The sequence below is a fragment of the Dendropsophus ebraccatus genome, chromosome 4 (assembly GCF_027789765.1).
Source record: "Dendropsophus ebraccatus isolate aDenEbr1 chromosome 4, aDenEbr1.pat, whole genome shotgun sequence".
In the NCBI taxonomy this organism is placed as follows: Eukaryota; Metazoa; Chordata; class Amphibia; order Anura; family Hylidae; genus Dendropsophus; species Dendropsophus ebraccatus.
The window spans coordinates 170,690,076-170,709,508 of NC_091457.1; the positions used below are offsets into that span (position 1 = coordinate 170,690,076).

Here is a 19,433-nt window from a genome sequence, read left to right on the forward strand (position 1 = left end):
AATACAAATCGCTCCGACTGTTAGAAAAACAGAACAACGTGGTTAGATGTTCCTGGCGGCTCATGTATGGGGTGCAAAACCACCAACACCCCTAGAAGTATCACATCAATCCCATCTACAGCCAATGATTACAAGTGGGACATCAAGGAACCTCTGACATGTAACTCAGACGGCGTTATTTATGTCACCCAGTGCAGCTGCCCGAAGCAATACATTGGGAGGACTAAAAGGCAACCGAAAACCAGGATTTGGGAGCACATTCGTAATATCAAAAAAGGAGAAATGACACATCCCCAATCACTTCACTTTAGAGAATGTCACCAGTGCAACCCTCCTCACCTGCCCTCCTCACCTGCCCTCCTCACCTGCCCTCCTCACCTGCCCTCCTCACCTGTCCTTCTCACCTGTCCTTCTCACCTGTCCTTCTCACCTGTCCTCCTCACCTGTCCTCCTCACCTGTCCTCCTCACCTGTCCTCCTCACCTGTCCTCCTCACCTGTCCTCCTCACCTGTCCTTCTCACCTGTCCTTCTCACCTGTCCTTCTCACCTGTCCTCCTCACCTGTCCTCCTCACCTGTCCTTCTCACCTGTCCTCACCTGTCCTTCTCACCTGTCCTTCTCACCTGTCCTCCTCACCTGTCCTCCTCACCTGTCCTCCTCACCTGTCCTTCTCACCTGTCCTCCTCACCTGTCCTCACCTGTCCTTCTCACCTGTCCTCCTCACCTGTCCTCCTCACCTGTCCTCCTCACCTGTCCTCCTCACCTGTCCTCCTCACCTGTCCTCCTCACCTGTCCTCCTCACCTGTCCTCCTCACCTGTCCTCCTCACCTGTCCTCACCTGTCCTCCTCACCTGCCCTCCTCACCTGCCCTCCTCACCTGCCCTCCTCACCTGCCCTCCTCACCTGTCCTCCTCACCTGTCCTCCTCACCTGTCCTCCTCACCTGTCCTCCTCGGCCATCCAGAATGTCCCGAGGGATTGGAGAGGTGGTGATTACATCAGACAAATGTCCCGCATCCAATCACAAAAAATATTTGGGTTCGACAGCCTTGAGCCTGCAGGTCTAAATGGCGAATTGGAACTCTTGGGGTTCCTATAAGTCTCTGTTTTCCACCATGTGGCCTCTTCTCCATGGTCAGCTACGTGTCAGGCCGTCCTACACGCCACCGGATCGGCCCCCGTAGCCTCGGCCCCATGGCTCACTGCACTATTTATCACTCCAGATTGATCTTTTCCTCCATGCATGTAGGTTACCGCACCTCATATCACCTACTTCTCTGATTTTTATTTCATAATTCATAGTGTCTCACTGACCCTTGTGCTTCACTCCTATATAACAGCCACCAGACATCATTATCACACCCGCTTCTTTCCCTGCCAAATAAAACCTTTACTAATATATATTTCAATGGAAAATGATACGATTATTATTTCATTCTTCGTATGTACCACATGACTAATCATTTTATTTGCTGTTTGGTTATCGATCGCTATTAGATGTGTTTTTGTTTAGTATGATTCATGTTTGTCCATATTTTTCTCTACCTTCATTGTTATTTTCCTCATGTCTCAATGCCTATGATTATAAGAATTGCCAGATAATATGCCAGATCCACTCCGGATTTTCTTATTACCTAGATCCAGTTCAGGTTTTCCTATGTACCTGAACATAGGCTGATCATGTGATCAATTAGGGGGAGATAAAAGTATCTTCCCTCCACCATACAAACCTACTGTGCCACTGATGAAGGAGTGACCTGACACGCTGAAACACGTATGGCTAAACCTTATGCTCCCACACATGTGTAAGAGCAAGTCCTGTACACCATTCTCACTATTGGGCCCCATTCACATATGCCATTTTCTCCAAACAAACTGCTGGTTATACCTGAATATTGCTGCATCAGAAACTGACAAAAAGAGGACGGTGAGAACGTCCAGAGCGCGGCCGTGCAGAGTGTGTGAACTGCTCCTGCCACTACACAAGGAGGCATTGCCACAGGCCGCCCTGATCGCTTCTGCTGCTGTATCTCCATCGGGACGGGTGAGAGGTGTCAGACACCAGACGCTTTCCTTACTACTACACAACCTCCACCCTAGACAAATAAGCATGTGTCTGTAGAATGTACTGGGACTGGCACTGTAGTACTACAGATCCCAGCAATCCCAGTCATTCCAGTACTGGTATACTGACAAACACACTACAGATCCCAGCAATCCCAGCCATTCCAGTACCAGTATACTGACAAACACACTACAGATCCCAGCAATCCCAACCATTCCAGTACCAGTATACTGACAAACACACTACAGATCCCAGCAATCCCAGCCATTTCAGTACCAATATACTGACAAACACACTACAGATCCCAGCAATTCCAGTACTGGTATACTGACAAACACACTACAGATCCCAGCAATCCCAGCCATTCCAGTACCAATATACTGACACACACTACAGATCCCAGCAATCCCAGCCATTCCAGTACCAATATACTGACAAACACACTACAGATCCCAGCAATCCCAGCCATTTCAGTACTGGTATACTGACAAACACACTACAGATCCCAGCAATCCCAGCCATTTCAGTACCAGTATACTGACACACACTACAGATCCCAGCAATCCCAGCCATTTCAGTACCAATATACTGACACACACTACAGATCCCAGCAATCCCAGCCATTTCAGTACCAGTATACTGACAAACACACTACAGATCCCAGCAATCCCAGCCATTTCAGTACCAGTATACTGACACACACTACAGATCCCAGCAATCCCAGCCATTTCAGTACCAGTATACTGACAAACACACTACAGATCCCAGCAATCCCAGCCATTTCAGTACCAGTATACTGACACACACTACAGATCCCAGCAATCCCAGCCATTTCAGTACCAATATACTGACAAACACACTACAGATCCCAGCAATCCCAGCCATTTCAGTACCAGTATACTGACAAACACACTACAGATCCCAGCAATCCCAGCCATTTCAGTACCAATATACTGACAAACACACTACAGATCCCAGCAATCCCAGCCATTTCAGTACCAATATACTGACAAACACACTACAGATCCCAGCAATCCCAGCCATTCCAGTACCAGTATACTGACAAACACACTACAGATCCCAGCCATTCCAGTACCAGTATACTGACAAACACACTACAGATCCCAGCAATCCCAGCCATTTCAGTACCAATATACTGACAAACACACTACAGATCCCAGCAATCCCAGCCATTCCAGTACCAGTATACTGACAAACACACTACAGATCCCAGCAATCCCAGCCATTTCAGTACCAATATACTGACAAACACACTACAGATCCCAGCAATCCCAGCCATTTCAGTACCAATATACTGACAAACACACTACAGATCCCAGCAATCCCAGCCATTCCAGTACCAGTATACTGACAAACACACTACAGATCCCAGCAATCCCAGCCATTCCAGTACCAGTATACTGACACACACTACAGATCCCAGCAATCCCAGCCATTCCAGTACCAATATACTGACAAACACACTACAGATCCCAGCAATCCCAGCCATTCCAGTACCAATATACTGACAAACACACTACAGATCCCAGCAATCCCAGCCATTCCAGTACCAATATACTGACAAACACACTACAGATCCCAGCCATTCCAGTACCAATATACTGACATACCACAGATACTCCCCAGGCTCATCTCTCCAGTGTTTGGCAGCAGCTTATGACTAAGAATCCTGCTAAATATCTACAGTCTGTGATTTTCTACTGTTGGTTATAGACTATCTATGGATCGCTCTCTGTTATAGACTATCTATGGATCGCTCTCTGTTATAGACTATCTATGGATCGCTCTCTGTTATAGACTATCTATGGATCGCTATGTGTTATAGACTATCTATGGATCGCTCTCTGTTATAGACTATCTATGGATCGCTCTCTGTTATAGACTATCTATGGATCGCTCTCTGTTATAGACTATCTATGGATCGCTCTCTGTTATAGACTATCTATGGATCGCTCTCTGTTATAGACTATCTATGGATCGCTCTCTGTTATAGACTATCTATGGATCGCTCTCTGTTATAGACTATCTATGGATCGCTCTCTGTTATAGACTATCTATGGATCGCTCTCTGTTATAGACTATCTATGGATCGCTCTCTGTTATAGACTATCTATGGATCGCTCTCTGTTATAGACTATCTATGGATCGCTCTCTGTTATAGACTATGGATCGCTCTCTGTTATAGACTATCTATGGATCGCTCTCTGTTATAGACTATCTATGGATCGCTCTCTGTTATAGACTATCTATGGATCGCTCTCTGTTATAGACTATCTATGGATCGCTCTCTGTTATAGACTATGGATCGCTCTCTGTTATAGACTATCTATGGATCGCTCTCTGTTATAGACTATGGATCGCTATCTGTTATAGACTATCTATGGATCGCTCTCTGTTATAGACTATGGATCGCTCTCTGTTATAGACTATCTATGGATCGCTCTCTGTTATAGACTATGGATCGCTATCTGTTATAGACTATCTATGGATCGCTCTCTGTTATAGACTATCTATGGATCGCTCTCTGTTATAGACTATGGATCGCTATCTGTTATAGACTATCTATGGATCGCTCTCTGTTATAGACTATCTATGGATCGCTCTCTGTTATAGACTATCTATGGATCGCTCTCTGTTATAGACTATCTATGGATCGCTATCTGTTATAGACTATCTATGAATCGCTATCTGTTATAGACTATCTATGAATCGCTATCATTGTTGCTGATTGATACAATGTTGCTACCTTGGGGAGCACAAACTGCCACAACTACGTGACTGCATCTGAACTACTGTACACAGCCAGCTCCGTGGCACATAGCTGCCTATTATATCTATAGCTACTCCGCCTATTGCTGTTCGGACATCACCCATTACAGACATAACCCGCAGTGCTGGTATCCAAATATTCATTTATTTTCCCGCCAGGGCCCGGCGGCATTTTTACCAGTATCTTTTATTGTACTTTATTGTTTCCATGATCATTATATGTGATTTTATATATTCTAATTAAATCAGCATTTTATATTGTTTTTATTATGTTTCAATACTATATCACATAGGGCTGCTGTGACTTAAGAGGACTATATCATTGTTGTTTACACTTCTTGGTACTCATATGCCACTATAGGTAGGGGCAGACTATATATTTTAACCTCAGTCATTTGCACTTAGACCTGTGAGCTGCACCACTTCTCCCCTTTCGTTCTATATACTATTATGTACCCGCACCTGTTATGTATATACTAGTATACACCCCCACCCGTTATATATACTATTATGTACCCGCACCTGTTATGTATATAGTAGTATACACCCCCACCCGTTATATATACTAGTATACACCTGCACCCGTTATATATACTATTATGTACCCGCACCCGTTATATATACTATTATGTACCTGCACCTGTTATATATACTATTATGTACCCGCACCCGTTATATATACTTTTATGTACCCGCACCCGTTATGTATATACTAGTATAAACCCCCACCCATTATATATACTAGTATACTTCCTCACCCGGTATATATATATATTATATACACATACACACACAGCGGTGCCTTTGATTAGGAGCATAATCCGTATCGGGACGGCGCTTGTAATCCAAATCCACTCTTACACCAAAGCAAATGTTCCCATAAGAAATCACTGATCTGCAGACAATTATTATTACTATTATTATTACTATTATTATGACTATTGTTATCCCGACTAATGGATATGTTAAGGGTTTGCTCAGTCACATCTGTACTTTTTTGCTGTTGCCTATTCACATTCTGCGTTTAGACAATATATGTTGCGTTTTTGTTTCGATACCGACTCATTGTTTTTTAGGTCAGTTTTGTTACTGCTTCGGACAACCCACTGTTGGCCATTACCATATAGGTATGAATCTTGTTTTTTTGTTGTGTAATAACGGAATTGCCTATTACCTAATTTACGGTTTCTCTATTTAGCCCCTGTTCACACGTACCATCTAGCAGTGAGGCGTCTGTCTGTCCATTCTACAAATGCACGATTAACTATGTACAAGGGTATTTTCTCTACCAGTATTTGAATATATGCAGTCACACATATACTAATATATGCACAAGCCAAAAAGACAGAAATGGCTGCACATCGCACCCATGGCTGACACGAAAGCTTGTTCAGCTACATTTAAAACCAACATCAGAAGTTAGTATATAATTTGGCCAAACCATATTGCCTCATGTACCACGTGCAGGTCTTCTGATACACATGAGTCCCTAACCAAACAACATCACTGTGCCGGTCAGCGACCACAATCCCCGCAAAACGTGCGCAAGCAGAGAAGAGGGGCCACGGAATGGCCCTGCAACCCCATTGTCACAGGACCAGACCCTAAAGGGCCCCCCCGAACCCGCAGGCGCCACCGGCGGAAAAAGTGGACGCCAAGCAACACAAGTGTGAACAAGCTCTTACCTCTCTCCATATACATATACTAATATACCTAAGGGTCCAGTTATAAACATGTTTGCAATACACTTATAATGTTAAGCACTGGTGCTTGTGCACATTGAATTTTATTTTGCACATAGTCTCAGTAGCGCTAAGATTATTTACCCTGCAGGTGTTTCTACACGTCTTCTATGACGAATGCACACTAGTGCTCGTGATTGGTTGCTTTGTATTTTTAACATGTGCTATGTGATATGCTCATTAGACCATGATTAAGCGCGCATGTGCGCGAAACGCGTAGGTCCTTGCTGTTCACCATACATGAGCTGTTTTTACTTTTTGGAATGAAATAAAGATTTTGATATTTTTTAATACGGAGTGCTGGGACCACTACTTTTTGTTACTCGAGGTCTTGTATACCTGAAGTATATAGTTCGGGGGTCCTGTATACCTGTAGTGTATAGTTGGTGGAGTTCCTGTATACCTGTAGTGTATAGTTTTGGGGTCCTGAATACCTGTAGTGTATAGTTTGGGGTTCTGTATACCTGTAGTACAGAGTTGGTGGAGGTGCTGTCGCAGTGTTATCCAGTCACAGTATGGTGGTATTGGTCAGGTCTGGTATGGCAGTGTTATCCAGTCACAGTGTGGCAGTATTGGTCAGGTCTGGTATGGCAGTGTTATCCAGTCACAGTATAGTGGTATTGGTCAGGTCTGGTATGGCAGTGTTATCCAGTCACAGTGTGGCAGTATTGGTCAGGTCTGGTATGGCAGTGTTATCCAGTCACAGTATGGTGGTATTGGTCAGGTCTGGTGTGGCAGAATTATCCAGTCACAGTATGGAGGTATTGGTCAGGTCTGGTATGGCAGATTCATCCAGTCACAGTATGGCGGTATTGGTCAGGTGTGGTATGGTATGGTAGTGTTATCCAGTCACAGTATGGTGGTATTGGTCGGGTCTGGTATGGCGGTGTTATCCAGTCACAGTATGGCGGTATTGGTCTGGTATGACAGTGTTATCCAGTCACAGTATGGGGGTATTGGTCAGGTCTGGTGTGGCGGTGTTATCCAGTCACAGTATGGTAGTATTGGTCAGGTCTGGTATGGCAGTGTTATCCAGTCACAGTATGGCGGTATTGGTCAGGTCTGGTATAGAGGTGTTATCCAGTCACAGTATGGTAGTATTGGTCAGGTCTGGTGTGGCAGTGTTATCCAGTCACAGTATGGCGGTATTGGTCAGGTCTGGTATGGCAGTGTTATCCAGTCACAGTATGGTTGTATTGGTCAGGTCTGGTATAGAGGTGTTATCCAGTCACAGTATGGTGGTATTGGTTAGGTCTGGTATGGCAGTGTTATCCAGTCACAGTATGGCGGTATTGGTCAGGTCTGGTATGGCAGTGTTATCCAGTCACAGTATGGTTGTATTGGTCAGGTCTGGTGTGGCGGTGTTAAATGTGATGTCTGGAGCTATTACCTACCAATCCTGATGCTAATTGGTGAGTGAGGATGGGGTGTCTGGTGTACTGTATAGATGGAGTAGGGGGTCCTGTATACATGTACTGTATAGATGGAGTAGGGGGTCCTGTTTATACATGTACTGTATAGATGGAGTAGGGGGTCCTGTTTATACATGTACTGTATAGATGGAGTAGGGGGTCCTGTTTATACATGTACTGTATAGATGGAGTAGCGGGTCCTGTATACATGTACTGTATAGATGGAGTAGCGGGTCCTGTATACATGTACTGTATAGATGGAGTAGCGGGTCCTGTATACATGTACTGTATAGATGGAGTAGCGGGTCCTGTATACATGTACTGTATAGATGGAGTAGCGGGTCCTGTATACATGTACTGTATAGATGGAGTAGCGGGTCCTGTATACATGTACTGTATAGATGGAGTAGCGGGTCCTGTATAAATGTACTGTATAGATGGAGTAGGGGGTCCTGTATATACATGTACTGTATAGATGGAGTAGGGGGTCCTGTATACATGTACTGTACAGATGGAGTAGGGGGTCCTGTATATACATGTACTGTATAGATGGAGTAGGGGGCCCTGTATATACATGTACTGTATAGAGGGGGTCCTGTATATACATGTACTGTATAGATGGAGTAGGGGGTCCTGTATATACATGTACTGTATAGATGGAGTAGGGGGTCCTGTATACATGTACTGTATAGATGGAGTAGGGGGTCCTGTATACATGTACTGTATAGATGGAGTAGGGGGTCCTGTATACATGTACTGTATAGATGGAGTAGGGGGTCCTGTATATACATGTACTGTATAGATGGAGTAGGGGGTCCTGTATACATGTACTGTATAGATGGAGTAGGGGGTCCTGTATACATGTACTGTATAGATGGAGTAGGGGGTCTACCAGTTATTACTGTGGATGTTGTGAGGCAGCTTCCCTAGCAACCACAGCTCCCTGTGAAAATGAAAGCAGTAATCCTATTGGTTGCTAAGGCTCCAACTGTCGTTTTCTCTGGGCAGCTGCAGCTAATTATATCACCTGTGTGTGCAGTGAGGAGATTTTCCCATTCATCTCTATGGGGCGCCGCTCTTCCCCCTCCCCCTCCCCTCCTGTACATCTGGCGGGGACGGGACCTTCGCTAAAACCTTCCCGGGCACCCAATGTATCTGTGGGCCAAATTTGGGGTCAAACGGTTCAGGCGTTTGGAAGTCTATTTGGGACAGACAGAAGGACAGACAGACAGACTTTCATTTTTATGATATAGATTATCTATACACTGTAACAGACAGACTTTCATTTTTATGTTATAGATTATCTATACACTGTAATGTAATCTATCACTGTCATTACACAACAGCCATTGTTGCATCCTACCAACCCTTCTATGTCACTATCCTTACCTACCAACTCTTCTCCTATGTCACTATCCTTACCCACCAACCCTTCTCCTATGTCACTATCCTTACCCACCACACCTTCTCCTATGTCACTATCCTTACCCACCACACCTTCTTCTATGTCACTATCCTTACCTACCAACCCTTCTCCTATGTCACTATCCTTACCTACCAACCCTTCTCCTATGTCACTATCCTTACCCACCAACCCTTCTCCTATGTCACTATCCTTACCCACCAACCCTTCTCCTATGTCACTATCCTTACCTACCAACCCTTCTCCTGTCACTATCCTAAGCTACCAACCCTTCTCCTATGTCACTATCCTTACCTACCAATTGTCCTATGTCACTATCCTTACCCACCAACCCTTCTCCTATGTCACTATCCTTACCCACCAACCCTTCTCCTATGTCACTATCCTTACCTACCAACCCTTCTCCTATGTTACTATCCTTACCTACCAACCCTTCTCCTATGTCACTATCCTTACCTACCAACCCTTCTCCTATGTCACTATCCTTACCCACCACACCTTCTCCTATGTCACTATCCTTCCTTACCAACCAACCCTTCTCCTATGTCACTATCCTTACCTACCAACTCTTCTCCTATGTCACTATCCTTACCTACCAACCCTTCTATGTCACTATCCTTACCTACCAACTCTTCTCCTATGTCACTATCCTTACCTACCAACCCTTCTCCTATGTCACTATCCTTACCTACCAACCCTTCTCCTATGTCACTATCCTTACCTACCAACCCTTCTCCTATGTCACTATCCTTACCTACCAACCCTTCTCCTATGTCACTATCCTTACCTACCAACCCTTCTCCTATGTCACTATCCTTACCCACCAACCCTTCTCCTATGTCACTATCCTTACCAACCAACCCTTCTCCTATGTCACTATCCTTACCTACCAACCCTTCTCCTATGTCACTATCCTTACCCACCACACCTTCTCCTATGTCACTATCCTTACCTACCAAACCTTCTCCTATGTCACTATCCTTACCTACCAACCCTTCTCCTATGTCACTATCCTTACCCACCAACCCTTCTCCTATGTCACTATCCTTACCTACCAAACCTTCTCCTATGTCACTATCCTTACCCACCAACCCTTCTCCTATATCACTATCCTTACCTACCAACCCTTCTCCTATGTCACTATCCTTACCTACCAATCCTCCTATGTCACTATCCTTACCTACCAAACCTTCTCCTATGTCACTATCCTTACCTACCAACCCTTCTCCTATGTCACTATCCTTACCTACCAACCCTTCTCCTATGTCACTATCCTTACCTACCAACCCTTCTCCTATGTCACTATCCTTACCCACCAACCCTTCTCCTATGTCACTTACAAACATATTATAAAGAATAGGACCCAGAACAGACCCTAATCCATCCCCCCCCCCCCCTATAAAGGAGTGGTTGTGCAGGAGGGGACCACACACAATTTCTCTGTCCTCATGCTTTTAAGCTGTTGTTTTGGTCACTTTTGCATTTTGTCATTGCTCTCGCCCCTAGAGGTAGCATGAGGCGGTGTCTACAACCCACAGAATTTGCTTAGGTAGTACATATAATCCAGCATGGCACTGTATTACTATATCCATGCGAACTGTGTCGAGAAGGTTAGTTGTGTCTGTCAACACTGTGTCCAGAGCATAGAGCAGATACCAGGAGACAGGCAAGTACACCAGGAGGAGGGAGCCATAGTGTCCAGATCATAGAGCAGATACCAGGAGACAGGCCAGTACACCAGAAGGAGGAGGCCGTAGTGTCCAGAGCATGGAGCAGATACCAGGAGACAGGCCAGTACACCAGGACAAGAAAGCCACAGTGTCCAGAGCATGGAACAGATACCAGGAGACAGGCCAGTACACCAGGAGGAGGGAGCCACAGTGTCCAGAGCATGGAACAGATACCAGGAGACAGGCCAGTACACCAGGAGGAGGAGGCCGTAGTGTCCAGAGCATGGAGCAGATACCACGAGACAGGCCAGTACACCAGGACGAGAAAGCCACAGTGTCCAGAGCATGGAACAGATACCAGGAGACAGGCCAGTACACCAGGACGAGAAAGCCGTAGTGTTCAGAGCAAAGAGCAGATACCAGGAGACAGGCCAGTACACCAGGAGGAGGGGGCCATAGTGTCCAGAGCATGGAACAGATACCAGGAGACAGGCCAGTACACCAGGAGGAGGGAGCCATAGTGTCTAGAGCAAAGAGCAGATACCAGGAGACAGGTCAGTAGACCAAGAGGAAGAGGCCGTAGTGTCCAGAGCATGGAGCAGATACCAGGAGACAGGTCAGTACACCAAGAGGAAGAGGCCGTAGTGTCCAGAGCATGGAGCAGATACCAGGAGACAGGTCAGTACACCAAGAGGAAGAGGCCGTAGTGTCCAGAGCATGGAGCAGATACCAGGAGACAGGCCAGTACACCAGGAGGAGGGAGCCATAGTGTCCAGAGCATAGAGCAGATACCAGGAGACAGGTCAGTACACCAGGACGAGAAAGCCACAGTGTCCAGAGCATGGAGCAGATACCAGGAGACAGGCCAGTACACCAGAAGGAGGAGGCCGTAGTGTCCAGAGCATGGAGCAGATACCAGGAGACAGGCCAGTACACCAGGAGGAGGAGGCCGTAGTGTCCAGAGCATGGAGCAGATACCACGAGACAGGCCAGTACACCAGGACGAGAAAGCCGTAGTGTTCAGAGCAAAGAGCAGATACCAGGAGACAGGCCAGTACACCAGGAGGAGGGGGCCATAGTGTCCAGAGCATGGAACAGATACCAGGAGACAGGCCAGTACACCAGGAGGAGGGAGCCATAGTGTCCAGAGCAAAGAGCAGATACCAGGAGACAGGTCAGTAGACCAAGAGGAAGAGGCCGTAGTGTCCAGAGCATGGAGCAGATACCAGGAGACAGGTCAGTACACCAAGAGGAAGAGGCCGTAGTGTCCAGAGCATGGAGCAGATACCAGGAGACAGGCCAGTACACCAGGAGGAGGGCGCCCTAGTGTCCAGAGCATGGAACAGATACCAGGAGACAGGCCAGTACACCAGGAGGAGGGAGCCATAGTGTCCAGAGCATGGAGCAGATACCAGCAGACAGGCCAGTACACCAGGAGGAGGGAGCCATAGTGTCCAGAGCATGGAGCAGATACCAGGAGACAGGTCAGTACACCAAGAGGAAGAGGCCGTAGTGTCCAGAGCATGGAGCAGATACCAGGAGACAGGCCAGTACACCAGGAGGAGAGAGCCATAGTGTCCAGAGCATGGAGCAGATACCAGGAGACAGGCCAGTACACCAGGAGGAGGGGGCCCGTAGTGTCCAGAGCAGATACCAGGAGACAGGCCAGTACACCAAGAGGAAGAGGCCGTAGTGTCCAGAGCATGGAACAGATACCAGGAGACAGGTCAGTACACCAAGAGGAAGAGGCCGTAGTGTCCAGAGCATGGAACAGATACCAGGAGACAGGTCAGTACACCAAGACGAAGAGGCCGTAGTGTCCAGAGCATGGAACAGATACCAGGAGACAAGCCAGTACACCAGGAGGAGGGAGCCATAGTGTCCAGAGCATGGAGCAGATACCAGGAGACAGGCCAGTACACCCAGAGGAGGAGGGGGTCTGTAGTGTGTAGAGCATGTAGCAGATACCAGAAGATGTGGAGGAGGGCATAGTGTCAAGAGCCTGAAGCAGATACCAGGAGACAGGCCAGTTGACCAGAAGATGTGGAGGAGGCCGTAGTGTCAAGAACATGGAGCAGATAACAGGAGACAGGCCAGTACACGTGGAAGAGGGGGCCGTAGTGTCTGCAGCATGGAACAGATTCCAGGAGACAGGCTAGTACACCAGGAGAAGGGGGCCGTAGTGTCCAGAACATTGATCCGATATCGGGAGACATAAAGGGCAACAACCTGGAAGCAGCACCACCAGAGCTCTGCAAAATACAAAATACATGTGCCTGCTCACACTGTTAGAACCAGACCCCATCAGGGTAATATGAAGGCGCGTCATCTACGTTACAGCCCAACACCATGCAGGACGATTGTCATTTGCCACCAAAAATCTTCCATAATGACCAGTTCGGCAGTGGGTCAGTAATGGTGTGGGGGGCATTTTTTGGAAGGTGACCGCATAGCCCTCCATGTGCTGCCAGAGTTAGCCTGAATGCCAGTAGGCGGCAAGATCCTCAGAGCCCTTAGTGAGACCATATGCTGGTGCTGTTGGGTTCTGCCTAATGCTAGACCTCATGTGGCTGGAGTGTGTCAGCAGTTCCTGCAAGATGGAGGCAGTGAGGCTATGGACTGGCCGCCCGTTCCCCTGACGTGAATCCCATTGAGCACATCTGGGACATCATGACTGTCCAGGAGTTGGTGGCTGCTTTAGTCTAGGTCTGGGAGGAGATCCCTCAGGAGACCATCGGCCACCTCATCAGGAGCAGCCCGGGCCATGTAGGGAGGTCATACAGACACCTCATCAGGAGCAGCCCGGCCTTGTAGGGAGGTCATACAGACACCTCATCAGGAGCATGCCTGGGCTTTGTAGGGAGGTCATACACCTCATCAGGAGCATGCCCGGGCCTTGTAGGGAGGTCATACAGACACCTCATCAGGAGCATGCCCGGGCCTTGTAGGGAGGTCATACACCTCATCAGGAGCATGCCCGGGCCTTGTAGGGAAGTCATACAGACACCTCATCAGGAGCATGCCGGGGCCTTGTAGGGAGGTCATACACGTCATCAGGAGCATGCCCGGGCCTTGTAGGGAGGTCATACACCTCATCAGGAGCATGCCCGGGCCTTGTAGGGAGGTCATACAGACACCTCATCAGGAGCATGCCCGGGCCTTGTAGGGAGGTCATACAGACACCTCATCAGGAGCATGCCCGGGCCTTGTAGGGAAGTCATACAGACACCTCATCAGGAGCATGCTCGGGCCTTGTAGGGAGGTCATACAGACACCTCATCAGGAGCATGCCCGGGCCTTGTAGGGAAGTCATACAGACACCTCATCAGGAGCATGCTCGGGCCTTGTAGGGAGGTCATACAGACACCTCATCAGGAGCATGCCCGGGCCTTGTAGGGAGGTCATACACCTCATCAGGAGCATGCCCGGGCCTTGTACAGAGGTCATACACCTCATCAGGAGCATGCCCGGGCCTTGTAGGGAGGTCATACACCTAATCAGGAGCATGCCCGGGCCTTGTTAAGAGGTGTCATGTACACACTTACTAGCACGTGGCGGGGATGCCACTGCAAGGGGTTAATCTATTTCCACTCACTCAATCGTGCACTCACCTTCCACTCAGGTGGCAAATTGAGCATAAATCACACCCCAACACAGTCCCAGCACCTCAACAAACACACTGCCACCACCTTTCAAATTAAGTGTTGATTCCTGATGAGGTGTCTGTATGACCTCCCTACAAGGCCCGGGCATGCTCCTGATGAGGTGTCTGTATGACCTCCCTACAAGGCCCAGGCATGCTCCTGATGAGGTGTCTGTATGACCTCCCTACAAGGCCCGGGCATGCTCCTGATGAGGTGACTGTATGACCTCCCTACAAGGCCCGGGCATGCTCCTGATGAGGTGTCTGTATGACCTCCCTACAAGGCCCGGGCATGCTCCTGAGGAGGTGTCTGTATGACCTCCCTACAAGGCCAGGGCATTCTCCTGATGAGGTGTATGACCTCCCTACAAGGCCCGGGCATGCTCCTGATGAGGTGTATGACCTCCCTACAAGGCCCGGGCATGCTCCTGATGAGGTGTATGACCTCCCTACAAGGCCCGGGCATGCTCCTGATGAGGTGTATGACCTCCCTACAAGGCCCGGGCATGCTCCTGATGAGGTGTATGACCTCCCTACAAGGCCCGGGCATGCTCCTGATGAGGTGTCTGTATAACCTCCCTACAAGGCCTGGGCATGCTCCTGATGAGGTGTATGACCTCCCTACAAGGCCCGGGCATGCTCCTGATGAGGTGTATGACCTCCCTACAAGGCCCGGGCATGCTCCTGATGAGGTGTCTGTATGACCTCCCTACAAGGCCCGGGCATGCTCCTGATGAGGTGTCTGTATGACCTCCCTACAAGGCCCGGGCATGCTCCTGATGAGGTGGCTGTATGACCTCCCTACAAGGCCGGGCATGCTCCTGATGAGGTGTCTGTATGACCTCCCTACAAGGCCCGGGCATGCTCCTGATGAGGTGTCTGTATGACCTCCCTACAAGGCCCGGGCATGCTCCTGATGAGGTGTATGACCTCCCTACAAGGCCCGGGCATGCACCTGATGAGGTGTATGACCTCCCTACAAGGCCCGGGCATGCTCCTGATGAGGTGTATGATCTCCCTACAAGGCCCGGGCATGCTCCTGATGAGGTGTCTGTATGACCTCCCTACAAGGCCCGGGCATGCTCCTGATGAGGTGTCTGTATGACCTCCCTACAAGGCCCGGGCATGCTCCTGATGAGGTGTATGACCTCCCTACAAGGCCCGGGCATGCACCTGATGAGGTGTATGACCTCCCTACAAGGCCCGGGCATGCTCCTGATGAGGTGACTGTATGACCTCCCTACAAGGCCCGGGCATGCTCCTGATGAGGTGCCTGTATGACCTCCCTACAAGGCCCGGGCATGCTCCTGATGAGGTGCCTGTATGACCTCCCTACAAGGCCTGGGCATGCTCCTGATGAGGTGTCAGTATCACCTCCCTACAAGGCCCGGGCATGCTTCTGATGAGGTGTCTGTATAACCTCCCTACAAGGCCCGGGCATGCTCCTGATGAGGTGTCTGTATGACCTCCCTACAAGGCCCGGGCATGCTCCTGATGAGGTGTCTGTATAACCTCCCTACAAGGCCCGGGCATGCTCCTGATGAGGTGTATGACCTCCCTACAAGGCCCGGGCATGCTCCTGATGAGGTGTATGACCTCCCTACAAGGCCCGGGCATGCTCCTGATGAGGTGTATGACCTCCCTACAAGGCCCGGGCATGCTCCTGATGAGGTGTCTGTATAACCTCCCTACAAGGCCCGGGCATGCTCCTGATGAGGTGTCTGTATGACCTCCCTACAAGGCCCGGGCACGCTCCTGATGAGGTGTCTGTATGACCTCCCTACAAGGCCCGGGCATGCTCCTGATGAGGTGTCTGTATGACCTCCCTACAAGGCCCAGGCATGCTCCTGATGAGGTGTCTGTATGACCTCCCTACAAGGCCCGGGCATGCTCCTGATGAGGTGTCTGTATGACCTCCCTACAAGGCCCGGGCATGCTCCTGATGAGGTGTCTGTATAACCTCCCTACAAGGCCCGGCCATGCTCCTGATGAGGTGTCTGTATGACCTCCCTACAAGGCCCGGGCATGCTCCTGATGAGGTGTCTGTATGACCTCCCTACAAGGCCCGGGCATGCTCCTGATGAGGTGTCTGTATGACCTCCCTACAAGGCCCAGGCATGCTCCTGATGAGGTGTCTGTATAACCTCCCTACAAGGCCCGGGCATGCTCCTGATGAGGTGTCTGTATGACCTCCCTACAAGGCCGGGCTGCTCCTGATGAGGTGGCCGATGGTCTCCTGAGGGATCTCCTCCCAGACCTTGACTAAAGCAGCCACCAACTCCTGGACAGTCATGATGTCCCAGATGTGCTCAATGGGATTCAGGTCAGGGGAACGGGCGGCCAGTCCATAGCCTCACTGCCTCCATCTTGCAGTCCTTCTGATTACTTAGTTAGTATTGGACTTGTAGTCCTATTGAGTGTACAATAGTCCTTGGACTTTTAGTCCTTCTAGATTCTCAGTACCTGTTCTGTTTGTTCAGATCACTTCTCTATAGGCATCTCTCGGTTGGATGCAAAAAGATACAGGTAAAGTGAAAGTACATTGATACTTACTGATTGAAACACTGTAGCGGTAATACCGCTTCTCACCCGTCCCGAGTCAGTAGGTGGTATAGTTGTCTCCCTCTGTAAATCGCATTTGGGAGGCCCCCCCAGAGGAACAATACAATCCAATATATGATTCCAGTAAAAATGAATTATTGTGATTAAAAAATGAAAAAAAATATGAAATTAATCGGAGTTACGGTAACTAATCCTATGTGGTATTAGTCCGTAGGTATTATATTCCAAACGCGTTTCAGGGTTCTCAAGATTAACCCTTTCGTCAGTGGCGATAATACCAGTCTTTACAGCTCCATGTTAATGGGTCATTTATAATGGATTTCTAATTGGTCATGTGATATCCAAAATCCTGGACTGGATCAGAGTAATCCAGACCATATTTTGTGATCTGCATACAATCTTGTTCTCTTTTCCTATGAAGGCATGCATATTGTGTAAACAGGCCTTAATTGTATATTGATAAACATCATACACTGCAAGCATTATACCTTATACTATTAGCATATTAGAGCAATAGGTTCCTATATTGGTATATTCAGAAAACGCATCCTAGACGCAACAAGTATGAACTATCTCAGATCGTAATGCGAGACCGATATCTATGTGAAGCAATAGACGTAAATCAAGGTTTGTATATATATATAATATATAATTTTGTAAATATGTTATTGTATACCCTTGGTCCACTCCTAGTGGCCTCTGTGCCATTGCCGCCTCCGTGCCAGGCCGTTCTACACGGCGCCGGAGCCGTCCCTGCCACCTAGTTCATGGGACTTGGGATTTTCCAGGGTGCAGCTATGTAGAGAATGAGACTCTACTTTGTAGCGGTATGTTGAGTACATTATTATATTTATAGTTATATCCTCCATATCTTCCTTTTTTACATAATTATATGTTTTAGTCTATGTATATCCTCTATTTTTAGAGTCATAGTCACACTATGCGTCTATTTTGACGCAAGCAAATATATGTTTTATCTATTATCTACCAAACATAACATTTTATCTCTCTATGTACATTTATATTTTATATATTTATATTTATCAATAATTAGTTTACAATAACATATTTACAAAATTATATATACAGTGGTACCTTGGTTTAACCCATAGCTGCACCAGGACGTTATTGAACGTCCTCGTGCCGCTATGGGAGTTCAGAGGGGGGTCGCGCGGCGACCACCCTCTGAACTGCCGCGATCCCGGGTGCCGCGTGTAGCCCGGGCTCGCGGCTATTAGCGGGCACGGTCCGATCGCCGTGCCCGCTAATTAAGTACTTAGAAGCAGCTGTCAAAGTTGACAGCTGCTTCTAAATACTTGCTTTTATTCATACCTGGTGGTCTAGTGGGGGGATCGCCCCCCTGCGGCGCGATTGCGGGGGGGCGATCCCTGCATCCATCCCGGGCCGGGGTCTGCTCCGTAATGGCGCTGATCCCGGCTCGGCATTCTATTGCTTTTTTTTTTTCAATTTCACCACACTTTGAATTTTTTTCTGGTTTCCCGGCACATTTTAGGCAAAAATTACATCTGCCATAGCAAAGTACAATTAGTTGCGCAAAAAATAAGGGCTCACTTGGGTCTCTAGGTGGAAAAATGCAGGCGCTATGGCCTTATATACACGAGGAGGGAAAAACGAAAACGCAAAAATGAAAACTGGCTGTGTCCCCTAAGGGTTAAGAGTAACTTGGTTTAAGAGCATTTTGATATAAGAGCTCAAAGTTTTTCAAAATTATGACTTGGTTTAAGAGCATTGCTTTGGTTTAAGAGCTCCCTGTACTGTGGGAGCGCGCATGGAGGGGGGGCATGGTCTGCATATCGGGGTCTACAGCCCTGTACTCTGACCCAGAAGGTCTTCCTCACCTTCCAAATCATAGCAGATCCACTTTAGGCTGGGGCTTACATCAGGGGACAGGACTGTGGAGGTAATCTCTCCATAGCTGTAACCCCTCTCTCCCCGGACAGAGAGCGCTGCATGTATGTGCCCACATCTGCCCTGCTCATTCCTCCCTGCTCCCTGCAGTCTCTGTCCGCCCTTGTGTTTCCCATCCTCTCCATTACTGTACAGTAACCTATAATATCGCATATTCTGCTGTTTCTGAATGTTTGTTTCATTAATGTTACATGTTCAG

The 19,433-nt window shown here is 48.1% G+C and overlaps 1 long non-coding RNA gene across 1 annotated transcript in view; it reads left to right on the plus strand.

The window, feature by feature from the left end:
* Positions 1–19,433, plus strand: part of LOC138789130 (uncharacterized) — a 58,439-nt gene that overhangs the window by 11,747 nt on the left and 27,259 nt on the right. The window contains exon 2 of the long non-coding RNA XR_011362704.1: positions 5,930–5,980. This is a non-coding gene — a long non-coding RNA (uncharacterized lncRNA). The remainder of the gene's footprint in view (positions 1–5,929; positions 5,981–19,433) is intronic.